We start from the raw sequence: 18,928 nt of genomic DNA on the forward strand, positions 1-18,928 counted from the left end.
TTTTGGTAAGTTTTCCTTGGTCCTTGTTAACATTTTCCCCCAGTAATATACAATATGACAACATCTTTGGCTGAAGATAGGTGAATCAAGACCCGATTGTGGTCTGCATTCAATTTCTATCCATCTGCTTTGTGTAGTTTTCATAATTGGATGAACTGAGCAACAAAGTACTTGAGTCGAGTTAAACTGGATCTGTTATCAGGTCCTGTCGAAAGCACAACTGGGCATAAAATGGCCATGGCCTCCCAGTTGGTATCATTCACTTCTCAACAGAGGCTGTCAGGTGCCTTAGATTGGAGTTTGGGATTTAGCATCTTTTGGGGTCGTTTCTTCCTCTCTTGCCGCACCCTTCACCCCTCCCAGGTAAACAGAGCTTCCGCGTAACAGTGCAACATGTCAATCCAAATCTTAATTTTCCTTCACGGTTCAACAATGCTTCTGAATTAAGAGTTTTATGTTAACTATGAAACACAGCATCTAGATTCACGTTTACTATTTTGTAAGTTTTGACCTTGGACACAGAAAACCCAGAAGCCTAATATTTGTTATAATAGTGATAAAAATCAAAACTCCCCAAGAGACTTACCTTCACGACATGGCCTTTGGTGTAATTTTTTTTTTCAACTTTGACATGGTGGTAGAAACATGGTGTAAAATATCCTAACTGTCGAGCAGCCATTTTAATGGTTCAAGCACAATGTCCCTCCTTTTTAAAATAAGCCTTTCTTCAGGAACGAGTTAAGACTATTAAAACTGTAATCTATTCCACTGCAATTTTCTATACAAGAAAGAAAAAGTAATTGGCGTGTAGGTGTAAAGTCATTTGTGAAACAAACTCTCGTCGGAGCTCCGCAAGTTTTGGCTTTTAGATGACTGGCTTTTCTGGCCATGAATTCCCTCAAGTAGCTGAGCCTGACGTGTACGGGGTTTCCCTTCGGTCAAATGGATGGATTACAGGAATCCAGGATGTTAAGCAATGTAAACAGGAGATTTCAACCTCTGCACCACTGGTTCACTTCACTTTGGGCAGATATGCTGTATCCAATCTGGTTTTTTCACTCCCCTTTACTTGCTAGTTGCAAAATTTCAAACCTGTTAAGTACCAATTGGTGTGCTTTGGATGGACAAAGGTTATCCACTTCCTTTAACAAAATGAGGAAATGAGGGACCAGGAAGGGGAATGACTCTTCTGAAAAGCTAGCGATTCATAAATTCACCTATTCGGAGCAGGGCAATTTTTTTTAAAAAGGGAATTTCAGCTCTTCATTCATTCAATAGTATTTATTGAGCACTTACTATGTGCAGAGCACTGTACTAAGCGCTTGGAATCAACAAGTCGGCAACAGACTTGGGAAAGCATCAAAATCCTGCATTGGCTTTCTGCTTGTAAAATGTTGAAATCAAACCGCAAGAAGAACGGAAGGCACCCGAACCATCTAGGAAGTGTGATACGATTACCAGATGAGTCGCAAAGCTCTGGTTTTATGTGGCATTTGGAAGAGAATTCAGTGGATCGAGTTTGTTCTTTATTGTCATGATTCACTAATCTGGACGGTGAAGGAGGCACCTTCAACACGCAACTAGCTGAAGCTGCAATTATGAATTAGCAACCCCTAAAGCTCTCCTCTTTGTCAAGAGTCTTGTTGCAACTCCTCTTTTTTTTTCTGGAGAGGTCATGAGCTCCTGCTGCTCCAGGGCACCTACCTTATTTGAGCAATGACTCAATTTGCGCTCGACTCCCAAAACGTCACCTTCTCCACCGAGGACTGACACCGTCTCTGCTTCTCCAGTTACGTAAGGATACAAATCTGGAATGACAAAATATTGCACTGAGAGGCTGGGGGAGGGCCACAAACCTGGCCGCTTATGTTTTATTCCATTTTTGACATCTAGGAGTAAGACTACTTCCACCCAAATTCAACCCAAGCAATCTTCACAAGGAAGGCCACCTCTGCTACCCACCTTCCCCACTCCCGTAAACACACAAACACACATACACACACTCTCTCTCAACTACTCCACAATCACACAATAATTCTGTGATTTGGACAACCGTTATGGCTAAGACCTAATTCTGTCTTTGACAGCATGAGAATTCTGTCTTCGATGGTAAGAGAATGAGCCTTTCAATATCCATATTCAGCGCCCAAGTACATAAATCAGCTTAGAAACTATGCAAGAGGTTTGAAGAATATTATTTTCACAGTGAAGTATCATGTTCTAATATGTAGCCATTTAAAAGCCTGGGGTCCAGCTCAACACAAACAAAAAAACTCAGATTGAGGGAGACCCCCCCCCAACACAAATTCTTTCCCCTTTAAGTATGTAGCTGGCTCTTCCTTCCAACCTAAAGCATTAAGCAATTACATTATCTGCTCAAGATTTAAACACCTTTTCCCAAGCTAAATCTGCAGGGGGTTCAATCTTCTCTCCAAAGCCAACAGGAAGCCACTTGTTGCCCTAGTTCCATTAGGGTCAAGAGTCACAATTATCCCCCCAGCCCAATAATAACTGAAACCAAAGCTTTAGGCCCAGCCAGCCTGGGGTAAAGAAGCGGTTAAATCCTGAGTGAACTAAAGGATTGGGTTTTTCAGACTCAACGCTGATTCATGACATGCTGGATTACAAGCTAAGCAAAGACCCACAGCACTTGTGTACGTCTGTACTTTATTTATAATAATGTTGGTCTTCCCCTGTAGACTGTAAGCTCGCTGTGGGCAGGGAATATGTTACATTGTTATACTGTACTCCCCCAAGTGCTTAGTACAGTGTTCTAAGTAGTGCTACGTAGTAAATGCTCAATAAATATGACTGACTGACAGAGGGGTTTGGAGTGAGTCTCAGACATCCAACTATAGATTTCCTGTTTGTCTCCGGAATGGTCCTGGATCAGTGGGGATAATTCCCCCAGATTCATCAAAAGCTGTTCTCAGGGCTTCACTAAACTTAGTTCCTAACTACATCCTATTCTCCATTTTAAAGGAAGCCACCACTGATGCTGCCAGGAAGACAACTGTCAAAAACATCGTGACGGCCTTGTGAAATCCAACTACAGTAGTCTATCATTACCTGGGAATTAAGAATATAAACCAAAAAAAAAAACCCCACGAAGGGCAGCAAATTTTAAAATACAAGTAACACGAATCTAATCAACCCCAATTTCTCCTTTCAAAATCATTCAAACCTGAAAAATGTAGCTGCCAGACCCATTACATATTCTGAAAACCACTCATTTACAAACTACAATACTGTGCTAAATTTTACAGTTAACTTTCACTCTAGTCTTGGCATTTACAAGTCTGTCAGGGATGATATGAAACATTGAGGGGGCACCTGCTTCCACATAAACTAAAGACAATAGCAAGCCCTAAACACTAACCATGAAAGAAAAATACATGTTCCAATTAAACTCACATCCATTTCAGAAACAAAAATTTGGGAGTAAGTATTCAGAAGAGCTGAATGATTATATGCAAATATCTCAAATGCCTGGCAAAAATCAGGTATTTTTTTTAGTTATGTGAAAGAATGTTCTAAATATGACTCTGAAAGGTAAAAACTCTACCAAGAAAATGCTTTCAAGTAGAAGAGAGGTCTTTATGCCAGAAATAACTTTAAAGTCTTCTCTCTCCTCACCCAGGGGGTCCCAACATCCTAGCTTAAATACTAAAGGAAAAGGTACACTTATATTTTACAATCAAGCAATAAGCTCTAGATTCTGTAATGGAAATAATGATAAGCTACAGTTCCCCTGGCCCACCTAAAAGACGATTTACATGATGTCTCCTGCTTATCTGCAAAGTAAGAATAATCTTTTCCCGGGAAAAGAGAGCCAGAATTGAGTGCTTACTGTGTGTAGAGCACCGTACTAAACACTTTGAAGAGTACAATTAGAGAAGCAGCATGGTGTAGTGGACAGAGCATGGGCCTGGGAATCACAAGGACCTGGGTTCTAATCCCAGCTCTGCCACTTGTCTGCTGTGTGACCTTGGGTAAGTCACTTCACTTCTCTGTCCCTCAGTTACCTCATCTCTAAAATGGGGATTAAGTCTGTGAGTCCTATGTGGGACATGGACTGTGCCCAAACTGATTATCTTGTATCTACCCCAGGGCTTGAGCTCCTAACAAATACCATAAAAAAGTTAATTCATCCTTCAATCAAAAAGGAGCACATACAAGCTGATGAGGTCAGTCCAAGATGGAGGAAAATGCTATCTGAACATTCCACTCAAAGCAAGCTGCGATCTGAATTGATGTTAGCGTGTACAAGCCTATATATGTACACATATATATTTAAGGAATAAAAATAGGTCCACTCCCAAGCTGTGGAACTAAACTCAGCTCATGTAGCTGACTACATTTCTATTGAGTACGTTCTGATGAAATCTCGTTAAGGGGGACAGAAAGTCGTTCAGTGGTCCAAAAGAGTTTTGCTTTACAGAGCTCTTTCTATACACACTGCCACAAGCCTGCCTGGGGCAATGACTTTAAACTCCTTGTAGGCAGGATCACCATCTTCCGACTCTATGTATTGTCCTCTCCCAAGCGCTTAGAACAGTGCTCTACACACCGTAAGCCCTCAATAAATACCACTGATTTATTATTTAATGTCCGGGACCCCAGTTTCCCCTTACTGAGACTCTTGTTATAAGGCATTCTTGTGATACCAAGGATCCTCTACACATATTTCATGCTTCATCAGCAGAAATCAATGAGAGTAAGAATCGTCCAGGCTATTTTTGAAAGAGATTGATTTCAACTCCCTTTAAAGGCTCGGCTGGGTCGTTCGGATTGACTGGTTTTCGTTTAGGCAGTCAATACCAAAGGGGCTCCACTTGCAACGTGCGGCATCAGGAGGGAGGGCCCATGTTAAAAAGCAGGGCACTGGGGCAGGAGGAATAGGTCCGGCCCAGAGCTTATCCGCTGAGGAGACCAGCTGGCCCCCAGGGCATCTTTCCAAAATTGAAGGGAAGGGAAGCTGCCCAAAGAGTCTTGCAAACTTTACCCTGGTAATGTCTTCTCAGAGACCACATCCTCTCCCCACCCAACTGATTGTTTCCACTAGAGTGGCAAGAAAACCTGGGGCTGGGGAGAGACGCTCTTGGGCCTGGCTTGAGGCCGCCAGGCCGACACAGGCTCCGCAGGACTCGTCACACAGCCCGCTCTCCCTAATGAGGCCTTGCCAGGCTTCACCCCATTTCTGGGTGGCAACAGCCTGTCCTGTCAGTCAAGCAAGTGAGGAGGCTTTCCTGGTCTCAGACTCCTCTAATCCCTCCATCACCGAGGGCTGGGCTAGCTGCCAGAATATCACCTAGGAAATCCAGGCCCTGGCAGCAGCCAGGCAAGGGCGACATCTGCCAGAAACTCCCTTTTTGCACATAGTACAATGCAGGATTTGAAAGCTTGGCCTTTTCCCATCTGATTTAGCTGAAAGGGGTCATTTGCTCTTCGGTATCTGCTTCTCGGCCTCGCCCATGCCCAAGTTTTCCAGAAAGGTTTTAAAACAATTATTCATCATGGTCCCTTACGATGTACTGCCCAAATTGCAGGGAAAGATCTAAAACTCGTTTTTTGGAAGCATCTGAGAAGGAACACGTCCTATTAGTAAGACTGCGAACCTGAGATTCAGAGGACCTGGGTTCTTTTACTGGCTCCGCCACCTGTCTGCTATATGACCTTGTGCTACTCACAACTTCTCTCAGCCTCAGTTTCTTAATCTGTAAAGTGAGGATTACGTCCTACTCCCTCCTACCTAGGCTGTGAGCCCCATGTGGGACAAAGGACTGCATCCAACCTGATTATCTTGCAGCATCTACCCCAAGATTACAGTACATGGCACATAGTGAGCCCCTAACAGGCACCATAAATACTATTTATTATTGCCACCTTGAGAACATCACCCAGATTTGAATGTGAACTTCACAACTTTTTCAAAAAATTAACTTCTCACTTTATTGTGCTTTCAGGTTTTGCTCTGTTATTCTTAAAGTTTCAAGAGTTTTGGGATGCCACGCCCTTACAGTTTTTCCTCCCGGGGGGGGGGGGGTTTCATATTTTGTTGGGGTTGTAAACTCCCCATCTAGATTGGAAACTTCCTGTGTGCAGGGATCGTGTTTACCAACTCTATAGCATAATATGCCCCCATGTGCCTAGTACAATGCTCTGCCTACTGTAAAACCCCAATAAATACTATCAATTGATGACTTTCCACACATCCATCAGGATAGAATACGATTACAAAGTCGGATGGGAAGGTGATGGTCAAGGTGTATGGTGTTTAACTTGAATCTTTCTTTATTTGGGGCTCTTCAAAATCATAATCCTTGAGTAACTGAGGTGACTCTAGCCTGTGAGCTCATTGTAACTGTTTACTGCTGTATTGTAATTTTCCAAGCGCTTAGTGAAGTGCTCTGCACAGAGTAAGAGCTTAATAAATACGACTGAATGAATGACTCTGCATTGTGTATGTATGTATGCGTTGTATGTATGAAGTGCACTCGCACACACAAACACACTAAAAGGGCAAGCCAGTCTAGGCCGTGGTAAAAGTACCATTTATCATATAAAGCACTGTCTCCTCACATTTTTCAAGGGATTTTTATACAACTGAGTCATCCACGAGTCCCTTTCAAGCTGGTCCGATGATAACATCAACCTTTTCCCCAGCTGTCTGAAATCACAAAGAAAAGCCTTTGTCTCAGTTTCAGCTCAAAAAAATCTACCAAGGGCAGCCACGGTACAGGTTTGAGGACTCTGCGGCGCAGTGCTGCCGTGGACACGGCAGCGGGGGGATCGACTCGAATGCTTCCATGGATGTCCGTGGACCCTCCTCCCCAGAACGTGGGCACCACTGCACATTGCCCTCGATTCAGCGGGGTTCTGGAATCTGGGCCCCCATTTCTCAGGTGTGACCAGCCACGGGATCTGGGTCTGGGAAGGGCTCTCCCACAGGTTAGAAAAGTGGGTGGGGGGAAAGAGCAAGGAGTTGGGAGCCAGCAGCCCCCAGGTTCTTGCCCCAGTTCTGCCGCTGGCCTGCTGGGAGGCCTTGGACAAGTCATTTACCCTCTCTAGGCCACTGTATAAGAGTCACATTCATTTCTCCCTCCCTCCGCTCCCACTTCCTTTCAGATATGAAAAGCAGTCAGTATGCTTTTCAGATACAAATGACTGGTGTGTAAATGCTAATCAGGCCCACCTCTAATCATCTACAAACAACCTGAATTCACTCAAAATCTGACCCTCCCCAATTTAAATCCCAAACTGTGAGGGCTGCTCCTACTCTCAGCAGCTAACTGAACTGAGAATTGAGCAAATCCAGGCTTGTTTGGGCTCTGATGACAGACGGTGTTATAGACCTCACAGCCACCTGATAGATTGGCTGGGTTAACAAACCTAAGTTATGACTTGTCAAAATTTGTAGCCTCTGCTCCTGTGGACCCAAGATCCCAACCAGGCCTTTCAACCACCAGGGAACAATTTACTTATATCTGGAGGTTAAATATGTCAGGGCTTCGGCAGCATGATGACATCAATGACAATCAAATTGCACCAGGCACCTCTTGAACCACTTACTCTTAATGACACGGTGTTCTGGGCTGAATGCCATTTTTTATTAGTATTGATAATAATAATGGCATTTAAGTGCTTATTGTATGACAAGCACTGTTCTAAGCACTGGGGTAGATACAAGATAATGAGGCTGGACGCAGTCCCTGTCCCACATAGGGCTCAGTCTTAATCCCCATTTTACAGATGAGGTAAATGAGACACAGAGAAGTGAGGTGACTTGCTCAAAGTCAACCAGCAGACAAGTGGCAGAATCAGAATTAGAACACAGGTTCTTCTGACTCCCAGGCCCGTGCTCGATCTGCTAGGCCATGCTGCTTCCCCAACTGTCAATATTCGGTTATTCCGCCGAGAAGGAGGGTCATACTCCCTCTCCATCAGAAAAAGGCCGTGGGCACCCACCTTGATGGGAATACATAGGTGGACAGACCTTGGCTCTTTAGTCTATGGGCAGAAAGTTCCTAGGGACAGTCGCGCAGCCTCTCCAAGAAGAGCCTAGGAGGACCGGCGCCAGAGACGAGACCACGCCAAGCCGGGTGGGATATGAACTAATGAACTTCTAAGAGCTGAACTCCCCAACTGGGCCGTAAGTCCACGGGTTTAGGGACCACTTGCTGAACACGTCACAGGGCCGGGTGGAAGGGTCACCACAATAAGAATTTATCTCGGCCAATGCAAGACAAGTGCACGAGAATCCCAGACTGGTCCACTGGGTATTTTCAATGTATCCGTGCTAATTTAGTGCAGGTCAAAAATCATCTGCTGCAAAGGGTCTCCACTAACTCACACAACATACAGCCGACGAAGGGGAATGTTGAACCATCTAAGCTTCTCTCCCAACTGGCCCAGGGTCTCCACCCACAAGCCATTTTGACATAACTAGAAATCCAGCTGCTAAGAAGCTGCCTTGTCGCTCTTGTGAATGAGAGGCGTCATCCACCCAGAATTCCCATTTTTAGGAAACCTAATTGGGCAGAAGGCCCTGAACAACGTATACACTAAAGAGAAGCGGTGTGGAGTCGGGAGACTGGAGTTCTAATCTCAGCTCCGCAACTAGCGTGCTGTGAGTGACCTCTGGCATGGTCACTTACATACACACGCAGTTGGTCCAGCTGTGCCTCCAGGGGCTCAGAAGAATCGAGGCTTCCCAAGAACCCCCCAAAACCAGGCCAAACCCCACCCCTGCCACTGATGCAGACCCTCGCCAAGCCTCCTGAAGCATCTCTGGCAGATGCCGGAAAGAGGAGGCCTGACTGGGCCACACATACCTGCGGGGAAAGTGGCTCAGCCTTACAAGGGTCTTCTGCCTAATGCCCAATTTCAATGGGGCTCGCCTTAAACTATTCGGCTTGGCCCCGGGTCTCGTATAAGGCCCAGAATCCCTACAGAGACGTGAAGGATTATCTTAATTAATCAACTGAGACAGTAGGGAATCAGGGCCAGCAAGACAAATTCAGTGGTTTTAAAAAAAACACATCTGTCCAAACGTCTATAATAGCTCATCCTGGGCCAGTACACTCCATTCCAGCCGGGGCCAAATTCTCTTCGACAACAAGGCTCCATCCATCTGATCAAAGCAATATGTTAGCCCGCTACAGCGCTGCTCACCCACGCAATCGCCCCAGCAAGTTTCAGGCAATTCTCTCAATTTTACATTTTTCAGAGTTGCTTCAGAAAGATTACCTGATGTTAAAAAAAAGAAAGGAAGAAAGAAAATCGGCATAATAAAAAAGGAAGAGCGTTGTCCGATCAGATGACCTGGCGCTTGATTTGGGGGACGCGAGGGTCCGTTTCGCTTTAGCTGAAAGATTTTTGGACGGTGTTTCAGCAGTGCCGCGGCAGGGGGGTCCCCGAGGACAGACCCAATTCCGAGCCATTAATGGCATTCTGTGGGGCGCCAACCACCCTCAGGGCCCCCGAGCGAACATATAACCAGAACAAGGAATTAAGCCGCTTACTCCACCACAACAAAGACAATTAGCTCTCCTTCCATGTAGCCTCCCCATGGAGGAGTCTAACAAACTGAGCCAGAACAGCCTCGCCATTAAGATCCACGGCCGGAGGCACTCCCGCTGCCCAGAGGACCTGGGTTCTAATCCCGGATCTGCTGGTTGCTACTTGCTTGCTAGCTGCGTGACCTTGGGCAAGCCATTTAATCGTAAAATGGGGATTCGCTACCTGTTCTCCCTCACACTTCAGACTGTGAGACCCATGCAGGACAGGGACTGTGTCCTAACTGACTTGTATTCAATCGCATTTATTGAGCACTCACTGTGTTTGTTTTAAGCGCTTAGGAGAGTACGACAACAATAAACAGACACATTCCCTGCCTGCAAGAGCTTACAGTCTAGAGCTTAGTCTCCTTGTACCTACCCCAGTGCTTAGAACAGTGTCTGACACATTGTAAGCGCCTAACGAGTACCGTAAAGCAAACGGATCATAAGCTTAGGGCTGCCCAGCACCTAGTTATCCAAACCGCTGCTTCCTTTGACGAATGAAGAGACGGCCTCCTGCAAAAAACTGATGAGGAACAGCCTTGAACGGGGCCTTCACATCCAAGCCAAAAGACCTTGCCATGGAAAAGATCTATTTTGCTCTGCTTGCTTCCGGATGTTTTAGGGGAAAGAGCTCCACAAATAACTGGGCCAGAGAAGCAGGAATGAGCCGAGGAGTAATAACTTCCCCTGCGATTTCACATTTTTCAACAGACCGGTTGGCTCTTTTGTCCGTCAAGCAGGCCGATGCTGCCGGACCCCGGGGGGTGTCTGGACCACCAAAGGAGAACAGTCCTCCCGAGGGCACAGCTGGTATCTTACACATAGAACAGTTGTCACAGAAACAGCACCAGACACTAGAGCAAACTTCCCCTTCCTGCTCAGAGCAGAGACAAGATGCAGAAAACACACATGCTCCAATGAGAACAGCACACAGGGCCCTACCACATACCAGTGGCTTGTCAGGGCTTGATACGTTACAGCTGAAACACCTAAGACTTAAACATGCTTCTGAGATGGAAGCTGAATGACCTCATGGAAAGAGCATGTGGAAGCCAGAGGACCGGGGTTCTAATCCCAGCTCCGCTGCTTGCCTGTTTTGTGACCTTGGGCAAGTCACGACTCTCCGTGCCTCAGTTTCTTCATCTGAAAAATGGGAATTCCCTTCTACTTAGACTGTGGGCCTCACGTGGGACCAGGGACTTGTCTGACGTGATCTGGTATCTATCCCAGTGCTTAGGATAATGTTTGGCACGTAAGCCCTTTACAAATAAATACCACAATTATCATGATTCTTCATTTTATTATTATAATTATTATTTTCCTGCTTTCAACGCTAAGACAACCCAACCACACTAAAAGTAAAATACTAAACCAAAGCCACATTATAGCCAGTGTTCTGGTGTCATAAACTAGAATTAGAAAGAGTGGAACAACCCACACCTTGGTGCCCAAGGAGCAGATCATACGCAACACAGAATGAAGTAGCTTAAAATTGAAAACAATTACATCTATTCAGAGACATGACTGCCAATGTGATCTCATGCTTCCAAAAAAAATTTAATAGGCCTAACCGTCACTTTCTAGCTGCCAGCCATACTAAAATCATGGTGGCTAAATAGACCTGCCTTTTGATGCACTGGAACGGCTTCTTGAACCTGGGCATGCAATTACAACCCTGGTAAGACATCCGAGGTCTAAGATCTATGCACTGAGGCCCACCGGGCAACACTTCCAGGCAATAAACAGGGCGGAACCCTCTTTAAAAGTTGTCCTTCTCCCTGGTCAACAACTTCCAAGTCTCCTGCTGCCTGTCCACTTCTGCATCTGACCTGCAGCAAAGACTTTATGCTGCACGCTGCACTTGGAGGTCACCCTGTGATTAGGATTCTGGCTCAGATCTTGCCTGCAGTGAGGCACCTTGAAACTGCCAGCAATCCGCACTCTCCCTTTTCTTCTTAAGGACGATGAAGGGTTGCCTTTTTAAGGTCCCAGGATATTCCCTCTCCTCTCCTCTTCTGGAGGTAGAATCTTTCATTCTATTCTGATACACTGGCATCTGTTTGTGACTTTCAAGCAACCTGGCAATAATGGTAGCAAAAAATGATTCTGCTCATCAAGTTCAGATCCTCCCCACCTAGAGCTTTCAAATAAAAATATTTTGGACCTAATGTGTTTTCTAAAATTGTATCTTCACAAAAGTCAATGGCAGTCCATGGCAATGGCTGTGTCGGCCTACTCTGGTAGGTAGACATCATATATGATTCATGAAACAATAGTGAAGGAGTTGGAATAATGTGTGGAAGCTTATTATTTGATTTATGTCTTCATTTATGGACAGTGTTCTGGGGGGGATGGTCTGTGTTAAGGACAGCGAATAAGCCCCCTCTAGACTGCAAGCTCGTTGTGGGCAAGGAATGTGTCTGTTGTATTGTACTCTCCCCAAAAGAACAGTGCTCTGCACAGATTAAGCTCTAGGTGGGGAGGTCCTGAACTCGACGGACAAAAATCATTTTTTGCTAACAATATTGTCAGGTTGCTTCAAACGTACAAACAGATGCCAGTGTATCAGAATAGAACGAAGGAGTCTACCTCCAGGGGAAGCTTACCAAAGTTTCCTGAATAATTGTTCCTAACTCTGAAAAGCCACTTCAATATGCTTCAGTGACAGATGGGAATTCCCCCAAAACACTAGAGAACTTCTGAACTACTAACAATTCCCCGTGTTTCACCGTCATTCCACAGGGATGTTTTTAACAGAGTGGGGATCTTCATACAAGAAATGAAGGTTCCCCTCTAAACTATAAGCCCCCTCTACGCTCTAAGATCGTTGTGGGCAGGGAATGGGTTTATTGCTGTATTGCACTCAGTACAGTGCTCTGCACAGAGTAAGCACTCAATAAATACGAGTGACTGAGCAAAACACTGATGAGGGGCACCGTCTGACTCCAATTAGCCTCTAACCCCACCAGGGAGAGAATTGAGAAAGAAAAAAGAAATTGGGTTAACTGCAAAACTGACCGATTCTGAAAGAATCCCATCACCTGTCAAATTCCTAACTTTCTGACGCTGGTTTTCCTTCCGGGATCAAAAGTTCTCCCCTGAAACCACCGATGAGTTAAGGCACGCTACATTTCCTTCATCAGCAATCCCGCCTTGGACTTCCTGGAAACTATGGTTTCAGATTACATTAAATCTTTCCAGTCACTGGGGCAGAGGAGGGCTGAGGAGGGCTGGGCCGTTCGGCTGCTGCTCCACAGTTCCCAGCTCCCCACGGCAGGTGGCAGAAAGGTACTTTGTGAGAAGCAGGGGCAGCAGGAGGAACTCCCGGGCCCAGCAAAGGAAGTCCAGCAGGCTTCCATCTTGCTTCTGTCCAGCAGGAATCTTGAGCGCACCCTGGGGCGAGGGGTCCCCAGAGCAAGTGGCACCCGCTTAAGATCGAAATGAAAGGGGAACCCTCGTTCTTCAAACACAAGAGCCTCCTCCACTTTTGAGATGCAGAGTCACTTCACGACAGGAGCGTGGTCTGGGACAGCGGAGGATCTAGGTTCTAATCCTGCCTCTGCCATCTGTCTGCTGTGCGACCTTGGACAAGTCACTTCACTTCTCAACGCTGAGTTTCCTCCTCTGAACAGTGGGGATTTAATACCTGTTTTCTCCCTCTTACTTAGAATATGAGCCCTGTGTGGGTCAGGGACTGTGACCAATCTGATTCATTTGGATCCACCCCAGTGCTTAGTACAGTACTTGGCACATATTAAACCCTTAATACCATAATTATTATTTGAAAGTAGGAAAAAACAACACGAAGCAAATGGACATCTCTCTAGAGCAGATGTCCCAGCTTTGGAAAAAGGCAGAATTCCAGAAGGAAGAGAGTTGGCCTTTTCTCCCAGAAATCAGATGGAAAACCCAAAGTCTGAATTTCGCAAGCTGTGGGCTAAGTCTCTGGTCAATAGCGAGAGACTGCCAGGAATATTTAAAGCATTTAATAACCCTCTCTCTCACTCAAAAACGGCAACCAATCTAGTGATGCCCTACTCCCAACTTGACAGTTTTTTGACAAGTTTTTTGGCTTATTTTTTAATGGTTTTGCTAAGCATTTACTAAGTGCCAGGCACTATACTAAGCACTGGGATAGAAACAAGACCATCAGGTCAGACACAGTCCCTGTCACAGTCTTAATCCCTATTTTATAGATGAGGTAACACAGAAGTGAAATGACTTGCTCAAGGTCATACAGCAAGACAAGTGGCGGAGCTTGGATTAGAACCCAGATCCTCTGACTCCCAGTCCCTTGCTATCCACTAGGCCATACTGATCTTAAGTTTAACAGTTCTTCCTCGGGGGAAACCCATCCACAGTCCTCCCCAACAACTCCATCGCCTTCTCGTGAACATCGAATGGACCCCCACAATACCACCAAGGGCCCGCTTGCCAAGGCACAACCTTGCAATCCAGCTTTACCCACGTGGTTTGTGAGGCAGAGCATATCAAATAGACACAGAAGGAATCTTAACATTCCCCCACCTGCCGAAATCCTCAAACCTCTGGTGCTTCCTCAGTTATTTGGGGAGAAAGGGTGGGAAAATAAGTGCCCTTACTGGCAACATGAGAATGAAATCTCCCGGCCAAGAACCGACACTAATAAGGATGAAAAAAGTGGCCCTCAGAAGTCACTGGCTACAGATTCAGTTACTTGGTTCGGTGCCTACGGGGGCACTGCCCGCCTTGGAGGGAACAGACTGGCTAGCCTAAAGGTCTTCAAAGACCAAGACCAGTCTGCCAGTGCCAAGCTCTACTGGACCTGGGGTCCCCCTAAAAGGATTGGCTGCATTTGATTTGCCAGGGTGTCATCTTGCCTCCCGACCCTTTTAGGCCCAGCTCCGGGTTACCTCACATTTATGATCGGACTGCAGGGGCACACTGATTCCATTATGGGCTCCAAGACAGAACTCTTCGCTCCTCCTTTCCATAGCGATGCCAGGGAGTTACTTGAGCAGGCTAAGCCCGGGCCAGGGCTAGGCCTGACTGGGATGAGTCAGGTCTGAGGTTTTCCATGGGAGACAGAGGGAGGGGGAGAGGGAAGGTTCGACAAGTCACTGTTTTGCTACCACTGTCCTAACCTGCTCGAGTGCTGCCTTGTGACATCCTCTTAGCCTCCCTCAGGGTCTCAGCACAGCTAGTTCTTCACGACCCTCATGACATCGCTACTTAATGGGAAGAGAGGGATTAGACCTTGGGCAAGATACTCCACTTCCCTGTGCCTCAGTTCCTGCATCTGCAAAATGGGGATTAAGCTTGTGAGCCCCACACGGGACAGGGACTGTGTCCAACCATATTAGCTCGTATCTACCTCAGTGCTTAGTACAGTGCCTGGTTCATAGTAAACACCTAACAAATACAATTAAAGGCCTTAAAATCAAATGGTAAACTGGTCCTATTCTTGATCAAAGATAGCCACCCTAGGAGAATTCTGATGGGGATGATTCGAATGGTCTTCCTATAGCAGGTCCTCAGGAGGGCTCGCAGCAGGGTGGGCCCGATCCTGCTCAGTGAGATTCCCGATGTGCCCTGTTGCCAACCATCGAGGCTGGAAAGGAAGGACCGCTATGCATCCTCAGTTCCTTCTATCCAACCCAAAAAGGGGAATACCAGAGTGCCACACAGAGCTGCTTGTAAATTAGGAACTGAAAGTGGGCAACAGAAACCTTAAACCACGGAGAAGCAAGGGGTAACAAAATGGGAACCGGAGACCTGAGGTACCTGAAGGGTCCCTGGCAACCAGATTTGGAGGTGCCGGCAGGAAAGCTGATTCCCGCTTTAGTCCCAGAGCTCCAAAATTCACAGCACCGGGGAAGGGGCTCTAACTGGATATGACAGGAAGAAGAAGATCGACTGCTTGGAATACAATGTCAGCAGTAAATATAAATGTTGGCCATTCTGCCCACCCCCACTTCCACAGAGGCCCTCCTGGGAAAACTATAACCATCTCCGGTTATGAAGGGGCAATGCTGGACTCCAGAGGCAAGAGCCCAAGGAATTGTCTCAGCAGCACAAGCGGCCTTATTAAAATGATAATAATAACCGAGGTATCTGAGAAGTGTCTATACGTGCCATGCACTGTACAAGCAGAGTGGGCTGGACACGGTCCCTGTTCCACATGGGGCTCACAGTCTTAATCCCCATTTTACAGATGAGGGAACTGAGGACCAGAGGAAGTAAGTGACTTGCCCAAAGTCATGCAGCAGACAAGTGGCAGAGTCGGAATTAGAACCCAGGTCTTTCTGACTCCCATCAGGCCATACTACTCTTAGCTAGGCAAGGGCAGCCCCGATCCTACCACTATCTCAGAGACAGCAGGCTCAAGTGGTGAAAAGCCACGGGGAAGATCAGTCGATCAATCAGTGGTACTTTTTGAGCACTTACTGTGTGCAGAGCAGCTGTACTGAGCACTTGGAGAGTACAATGCAACAGAGATACCCCTGCCCCTGCCTTCCCTTTGCCCATTTTAGGCACTTCCAATCAACGACACTGAGTGCTTACTGTGTGCAGAGTACTAAGCGCTTGGGAAGAACAATACAGCAGAGTTGGTAGAGACAAGCCCCGCCCATAGAGAGCTTACAGTCTAGAGAGGGAGACGGGCATTAAAGTACATTAGATGGCAGAGTATAATGATACGTACGGAGTACTGGGGTGGGATGAGCATGAAAGTCCTTAAGGGACACCCAGCCAAGAACGCAGATGAGGCAGACGGAAGGGCTAAATAGGTTGGGGAAATGAAGGCTTAGTTGGGGAATGCCTCCTGGAGACGTGATTTTAGTAAGGCTCGGGAGATGGGTATGAAGGGGGAGTTCCAGGCCAGAGGGAGGATGTGGACCAGGGGATCTATTCCCTCCCCTCCTCCTCCCCCAAAGTTTTTCCTTGAATGGATGCCTCAACTTCACAGCCACCAGCTTCTCTCCCATCCACTTCCTCCAGATTGGCCCAATTCCTCGGGTTTGAGCCGTCGAAGGCTCCTCTGCCTAACTCCACCCCCCATCTAGGCTCCCTTCATGCCAACTGTTCAGCTCGGTTCCCTGCGCAACAAAAAGATCCCTGGCGAGCCGACTCTTGCCCGATCCAGCCAGTTCCATGGAGGTCCTTCTAGTGCTCAAGCAGTGAAACAATGAAGGACTTCTGTACTCCCCCATTACCTGGGGAAACCAAGATCACACGGGGGACTCAGGACCTGAAATAACCCCCACAGCTGGGAAGCACAGGTGGGAGGCTCCACTAAATTGCGAGCTCCTTGAGGGCAGGGATTATGTCTACCGACTCTCCCAAGTGCTTAGCCCAGTGCTATGCACTCACTAACTGCTCAACAAATAGAGGAGCAGCATGCCCTAGTGGATAGAGCCCAGGCCTGGGATTCAGGTGGTCACGGGTTCTAATCCCAGCTTCCTAACTCATCCGCGGTGTGGTCTTGGGCAAGTCACTTAATTTCTCTGTGCCTCAGTTTCTTCATCTGTAAAATGAGAATTGTGAGCGTTATGTGGGACAGGAACTGGGTCTGACCCAATTATCTTGTATCTACCCCAGCGCTTAGAACAATGGCCTGGCACACAGTAAGCACTCAGCAAATACCATAATTACTATGGCATTTATTATGGTATGGTAATAATTAATAATAACAACAAATACCACTGATCGACAAGACCCTTACAATGGTTGAGCACGTTCTGCCCTCTCTGGAAGGCAATGCTCTCTAAGGAAAGGGATGACATCTCCAGATAACCCAGGATGCTGAAATGTCTTTATTGCCCAAGATGCACAGATACTTTTCTCTAAGCCTCCTCGGAGAGAAAGGATGGGGCAAGCCGAAAAGCTCCAACTGCCATTTAAATGTGACTTGAACCTCCTTGACAACTTTCCAAGCAAACTGACAGGCCAGCTTTAACTCTCCCTCCAATGAGGCTACTGAGGGAAGGAAGGAGGGGCTAGAGATTTGCTGAGAGAAAAGGCGGGCCTAGCAACCGCCTGCCTTAGTGCTCAGGATGCCCTGAGCAGAGACCTGAAGGGAGGGGAAGGGGAGTGTCAGCTAGTAACCACCAAGCCCCCGGGGCAAGCAGTTAGTTACCTTCCCTTCCCTGTGTTTAGATTTGGAGATTAGGGCCAATAAGACCTCTTGAAAGGTCTCTCTGTCCAACTCAGAAATCTAACAATGAGCCAAACCCCCATGCTATTGCTGCATCCTCCAGAGTCCCCTGCCACCTTTCTTCACTGCTCCTTAAGCACTCCATCCTAGAAAAGGCTCAGGTACAACTGGAACTCAGTGGGCCAAAGAGAAGGGGCTCCACCAGCCGCGTAGACGGTGGGGCTCGAACCCATAGCTTGCAGAGAAATTGAACTGAGCCATGACCAACCCCACATAAAGTCGAGTGTGTACATCTGCCCAGGGGGACATGCAAACTCTGAAGCTAAGCAGATCAACACAGCAATTTGCAATTTATTTTTTTTTGTAAAGCCCAGGACAGCGGCTACTAACCTAGAGAAGTTTCGGATTAGCCGGTCATACGGGACTTCAAAGTCACCACAAAACTCGCCTCCATCAGAAGAGGGATTTTTCCACTGGTATTAGATCACTAATGTGTACGGGAGGGGGGGCGGGGAGGGGGATGTTGCTGTAACTGCTGTTTCACTACATTTTACGTGAACACAATAGCTGAAAGCCAATTCAAAAGCTCCATTTATTCAGGAACTGTATTCATGCAGCACCTTTCTTCAGAACAGCTGAAGATGTTGCAGAGAGAATTTGGGAACTAAACATCAATCGTATTTATTGAGTGTTTATTGTGTGCAGAGCACTGTACTAAGCGCTTGGGATAATACAACATAACACTGTTCTATGGTTATAAACGTCTTCCAGCTGGGACATTTTTTACCAAGAGTATTTGAACCGCTGCTCTCTGCAGGACACAGTACTAAGTGCTCGAACTTGAAAACGTCAAAACGGTGACTTTAAACCGTTGCGCGATTAGTGAACTGCTAACCCACTGAGGTTTCAAATGAAACCCACACTCAGACACAACATAACCCTCTGAATGCTGAATTTTGGAGGATCCAAATGACATGGGGCGGGTCCAGGATCAATCATGAATAGCGAGGGGGTAAAGCAAGTCAAAATTCCGTCGGAAATCAGTTTACCAATATACCCACCTTGATGTCCACCGCCTTAAGCAGCTGGACTTCATAAGGAAAGGAGGTTGTTGTCTTTGAAGATGCTAAGCATTCCACACTGATGGGAATTGGGAGGAAAAACACACACGCTCCAGGTCAGGAATTTTGCCACTGCTCCCTTGGCTTCTTGGGCTGCTGGGCACTGGCAA

General features: G+C 46.7%; 1 protein-coding gene across 5 annotated transcripts in view; it reads right to left on the reverse strand.

Annotated features, from left to right (window-relative positions):
* Nucleotides 1-18,928, reverse strand: part of THRAP3 (thyroid hormone receptor associated protein 3) — a 67,094-nt gene that overhangs the window by 35,191 nt on the left and 12,975 nt on the right. For 4 of the 5 annotated variants that reach the window (XM_029080378.1, XM_029080379.2, XM_029080375.2 and 1 more), the window contains exon 3: nt 1,705-1,808. The gene's annotated coding sequence lies outside the window, so the exon portion shown is untranslated. Of the gene's footprint in view, nt 1-586; nt 779-1,704; nt 1,809-18,928 lie in introns of all 5 variants that reach the window. The other variant, XM_029080377.2, reaches the window with a different exon arrangement.

The sequence above is a fragment of the Ornithorhynchus anatinus genome, chromosome 16 (genome assembly GCF_004115215.2).
Source record: "Ornithorhynchus anatinus isolate Pmale09 chromosome 16, mOrnAna1.pri.v4, whole genome shotgun sequence".
Lineage (NCBI taxonomy): Eukaryota > Metazoa > Chordata > Mammalia > Monotremata > Ornithorhynchidae > Ornithorhynchus > Ornithorhynchus anatinus.